Source organism: Fistularia commersonii, chromosome 16, assembly GCF_037954325.1.
Source record: "Fistularia commersonii isolate RoL2024-O1a breed Wild chromosome 16, RoL_Fcom_v1.0, whole genome shotgun sequence".
In the NCBI taxonomy this organism is placed as follows: domain Eukaryota; kingdom Metazoa; phylum Chordata; class Actinopteri; order Syngnathiformes; family Fistulariidae; genus Fistularia; species Fistularia commersonii.
The window spans coordinates 9,329,651-9,335,639 of NC_141299.1; positions in this window are offsets into that span (position 1 = coordinate 9,329,651).

Genomic DNA, 5,989 nt, shown 5'->3' on the forward strand with positions numbered 1-5,989 from the left:
CCTTGTCCTGAGCATTTCTTGGGTATATACTGTACCATAAAACCGGATACACTGTGCTGATACACTGATTTTTGATGCAGGTTCAATACATTTTTAAAGATGTTTCTTTGGAAGCAGAGATGGACTAGGTTTGCCTTTTTTCTTTTTTAATGCGTTCTTATCTCTAATCTTGACCAACATAGAGTCTTAGGACAAACTAATAATTTCATTTTCTCAGCCTTGATACAGCCCATGCTATAACTTCATACCTGCTGCTTATCAGAATCAGATTATTTTATTGATTCCCAAGGGGGAATTTGCTGTTTTGTTAAAATGCGCCCCTGCTCACAGAATAAAGCGGAGAAGAATCAATATAGGACTATATAAAAATAAATGATAAAATGGTGAATTATTAAATTAAAGTAAAAACGGTAAAGATCAAATGAAATTCATAAATTGAAGTTAAAGGTACATAGAAATATATGTAACATATATTTACATATACATGTGCATTTACAAGTACATGTATATGATTACATGTAGGATTTATGTGTATGAATCAGGGAAATTGCACAGGAAACAGTCATTGCACAGATGACACTGGTACTATTACACATATGGAGAATTATTGCACATGATGATTCCACCAACAGCCAACTAACTACGAGTTTCTGACACTTAGAGTGAGGAATTATATAGTCAATAAATCAATGCGAGTAAAACTGCACTGATCATAAGTGCTCTGTATTTGTCACAGGACTCTGCCAGTGAGTTTGCACTGACACCCAGTGGTCTTGTGATATGTTGCAGAAATCTAATTGCTTTCGAACGTTTGCCGTTTAAACTCCTCATTTTTTTAAATTACACGTAAATTATCCTGAAAAATGCACACAATATCCCCATAACAGGTCTTCATCTTTTTCTTTTTTGCCTTATTTGTTTGAAGCAGAGTGAAATTCTTTTACATATTAGCATATCCATCTTTCTTGATGCAGTAACCTTTTTGCCTCAACAGGATCCAAAACAGACTAACTTTTTATCGCACCATTTAAGATGGCCCTTTCAACTTGTCTTCAGCAAAAAAAGGAACATTTCGTCATCACGAGAGTAAAACCTTACATTTATACAGTTGTACATGAATAATCCGGATGTCTTATCCGTCCATCCATCCATCTATTGTCTCCCTCTTATCCGGGATCCGGTCGCGGGTGCAGCAGTTGAAGCAGCGAGGCCCAGACCTTTCTTCAGCCACTTGGACCAGCTCTTCTGGGGGGTCCCTAAGCATTCCCAGGCCAGGCTAGAGACAAGGCCCCTCCATTGTGACCTAGGTTTTCCCCAAGCCTCCTTCCTGTTGGACGTGCCCCGAACACCTCACCAGTGAAGCATCCAGGAGACAACCTGACCAGATGCCTGAACCGCCTCATCTAGGTCCTCTCCACATGGAGGAGCAGCGACTCTACTCTGAGCCTATCCCAGGTGGCTTAGTTCTTCACCCAAGCTCTACTGGAGAGCCCGGGCACCCCGCAGAGAAAGCTAATTTCAGCCACTTGGATCTCTGACCTTGCTCTATCATTCACAACTCACAGCTTGTGACTATAGGTGAAGGTAGAAATGTAGATTGACCGGTAAACTGAGAGCTCTGCGCCTTCTTCACCAGGACAACCCAGTGCAGACCGCACCGATTTGCCTGTCGATCTCCTGTTCCATCATTCCCTCACTCATGAACGCTACCCGGAGATACCCAAACTTCTCCACTTAGGACACGACCTCCTCCCCGACCTGTGCCCCAACCCGAAGGCAGAGGCAGGCTACCCTCTCATCCACTGGGTTGAACCACAACTTGTAGGCACCAAAATGCGTGAGGGCAAACAATATCCCCACACCTGCCCAGCGCTCACCGGGGGCAAATCCAGAGTGGAAATGGGTCTAACTCTTCTCAGAAAACCTGGTTCCATGCATCAAGGTGAGTCCGACTACAGGTATATTCCTTCCCCACTGACATTCCATGTTCCTAGAGCCAGGTTCTGCAGAGTGCCAAGGTCCCCTGTTCTAGCCACCAACCACAAGCCAGTTCATATCGCACCTGAGCCCTGTGACCCCATGGGAAGGAGTATCCACGTTGCCCTGTTGGGCCGAGCCAAGCCGGGCCCCATGGGTGCAGGCCACATAACATCACAGGGCCACATAAAGAGACATAGAGCCATTCACTCACTTTTCACTTCTGGGCAACTCAGGGTCTCCATTGAACCTACTGCATATTTTTGGACTGTGGAAGGAAACCCATATAGACGGAGGGTGAACATGCAAACTCTCCACAGAAAGGTCCTCCTGTCAGAATTGAACCAGGATTGCTTTGAGCCAGATTTAATCTCCTAACTATTTTACATAAAGTAACTTACATGACAGTCTTAATCTTATTTTCATATTAATATGTTAAACCATCCCTAATAAGAAATCTGATGTATATCCAATACTTTGATAATTTCAAAACACCCACAAGACCAATGGCATTCTTTTTTTTTTGTGTATATTTGAAATGGATCAGTAAAATAGTGCAGGCAAGGTCACCAATGATGTTAACATGCCAAAATGTTTCACTGTCAAATATGCAAATGTTTTCTAATTTGAAACATGTAAGCTTTTTGATGATAAACATATGAGCCATTGGGTAAATTTGTTTATGTCAATTGTATTAAGTATACCAGTTATCTGGGGAACCAAGAAGCAATCAACAAATCAACGTTTGTTTTGTACTTTGCTGGCGAAAAATCAGGTACAGAAATCCGTCACTGTCTGAAAATCCACTAATTGTCGAATATCTTGACCTGGTTGGTTTTCCTCTGAAGCGAATTGCAGCCATCCTGCTCCATGTTCAAACTGCAGAGGGCTGTTTTTTCTCACTTCACTTTCTTCAGTTAGGTTGGACTAATAGCTTTGGGGCACCTTGGAACTTCCTGTCATGGCAACAACTCCACTCCATGAACAAATTGTAAGAAACGAGAGAAGTCCTTTAGTATGTCAGTGTCAGAGATGGAGTGACTGTGACAGAAGAAATAATGGGACAAGACGAGTAGGTATGGTGGAAGAGTACGTTTATTACCCAAGAATCTCGGCACAGGAGTGTTTTTGTGATTAGATGGAGGAAGCTGCTGGTAAAAAGCCTGCATTAAGGGTTATTTTCCCATCTTACTCAATCAACTCTACTCCATCTGAACTCAGGCCTATTATAGAAGCTCCATTTGATGCAGCTAACAAAAGATTGTGATTGTGCTCCCGGCCTGTGAACGAGTACTCAGTTGCCTGTCATTACTGCACACAGAACATATGACACCATTCTTAAACGTGTAATGTCACTTGGGCAACAATTGTGTGAAAAGTCAATTAAGTGAAAAAATAAGGGACTAGCGGGCCACAAATGAGGAGGAAACCTTCCTTACATCAAGATGCTATAGAGGACAGATATAGACATAGCATTGAATTTATTAAAACATGATCACATTTGAACACGTCTCCTATTTAAACTCTGTAACACCATCATATAATTGATTTTGTCGAGTCCTCTTTTGCTGTTCAAGGTGTCAGCAGATTTGGTTCTATTAAAAGTACGAAACCAACAAACCCTTCAGTGAGGTTTACCTGGAATAGAGATAAAAGTCTCTATTAAGCAGTTACAGGAGAAATCAGCAGTTCATGGAAGGTGAAATGATTGTAGCCACGAAACTCATGTTTAATTCTGAACCTGTTTTTTTGCTGCTGTATGTTTTCTCTTGTTCACATGTTTTTTTTAATCTATTTGTTCATTTGTTTCTTTCTTTTTTATTCACAAGATAAAATAAGATAAGATAAACATTATTGACCCCATAAGGGAAATTCCTTTGTCACAGCAGTGTAACAGTTATAATGTCAAAAAATAAAACAGTAAAATAGCAATGAATAGAAATGTAAATAGATAGAAGACAGAAGATAGCAAGACATCACAAATAAATAGACAGCAGCAACAACAAGAACAACAGCAACAACATCAGGGATAATAATGGACAACATAAAGGAACAGTAAGGGTGAAAAATACACAACCAGAACTAAACAACAATATAAATAGAGTGACAATAGCAATGACAAGAATAAAATAAATGAACAAAAATAGGCAGGATGGGTGTGGGCTGGGACCAACAAGGATAAGAAACACAGTTGAGTAGAGCATGACATGTGAATGGGTGTGGTAGTGAATAGGATAAGGTACTGAGATTGTGGGAGCAGCAAAGATGCACCTCAGGACGGTCAGAGTTGTGTACTGTCCAGACTCCTGTTGCACAGACTGATGACAATGGGCACAAAGGAGCGTCTGAAGCCTTCAGTTGTGTACTGGGTTGGGATGAACCGTTGGCTGAAGGTGACGCCTATCAGCCAAAGCTCATCTCGCAGGGGGTGGGAAAGATTGTCCAGTATAGCTCCAGTTTGTCCTTCACCCTCCCCACTGCCACCCATTGCAGATGTTCCAGGTTCAGTCCCACAACTGAGTGGGTTTTCCTCACTATCACTGTGTCTTACATAGGAAAAATTAGTTTGAAAAACACCATTGGTTGGTTTTGGTGTTTAACTCTCAGGCTCAAATTAAGTTGTAGTTGCAGGAAAAATCTGATATTTGGCTGTCGCAAATCTGCAACATCTGCCTGGGGAAGGTTAAGGGGGCTTGTTTTGTGCTCTTGGTGTCCAGATATGTTTTGATGTGTCTGCTTGATTGAGTGAAGTACATGGTTGGAGGAAGATGATAAATAAACTGTCATCCATGATGCAGAATGGCACTCAACACATGCAGAAAACCCTGTCAGCACTGGGGAGAACGTCCAGTGACAGTTGCTTCACCCTGTGTGTAAATCAGGATTAACTGCTGCTGAGCACAGTTAATCTAACTTGCAGTAACTAACACACACAAACAGGCACACACACACACATACTCACAACAATATGACAGGGTTTTGTATATAGCATAGAATCAGTGTTTTCTGTATTTCTGTACATTTTTCAATCATCATTTCATATTGAAATATATTCATAAATATTTTCTGTTTATATTATTTTCTTCCCCATGTGTGTAGTTTTTTTCGCCCTTCATTCGTGATCGCTATAACAATGGTATTTCACCTGGTTTTGAACCATAATGGAACCTGGAATCTAAAAATCAGTAAACCTCCCAAAGATTGCAAGACATTACCTTTTTGATTAATTGTTCTGCACAGATCCATTCTTTTCACTAGCTCTCTCATTTTTGACAAAATGCCAAGAGATCATTTGCAAAATCATTACCTTAAAAGCCAATTATAATTATTAAAATAAACTTCAACAACAGACAACCTAGATTGTGAAGGAAATTAGCTAGAAAAAGCAATTAAATCATTAAAAATTAAAAAAAAATTGCTTTTACATAAAAAACAAATAACCAGAAATCATAAAAATTTCAAGACAAAAATTTCCAGAAATGAGGTACATAGGCAACATGATAGGCAACAAATAATCTAGTAGGATTATTTACATAAAAGCAACAAGATAAAATGTGGAAGAAATCCCCCTCAAGATCAATAAGTTTAAGTGTGAATCATGCGAGAGAGGGCTGAATTGAACTGACTTCTGAAAGCACTTAAATCTAGTGCTTTGCGGCAGAGGTCGCTAATATATTGATACACTATCCTGGGGGACGTTGGGGTCAGGATGAATGAGGCCTGAAACCTTTTAGGAAAGATTCTGTCATGTGCAATACATTACTATCAGATATTACATTTATAACAGTCTTGTGCAGAAACTTCTGTCAGTTGTGAGGTAATGATGCTTCATGCTTGGTATATACACCCAGGTTGATTTTATTGGCTTCAAACTTGTCCTTGCTCACGTGATGAGCTTCTGAAAAAAGTCCAGGCTTGGTTCCTGGGACTGATGTTACAGTGACAGTGTGGGAATACTTCTCTTGTGCGCGTCTGCTGGTCTCCAGACAAGTAAAGGAGCCTCTGCAATCTG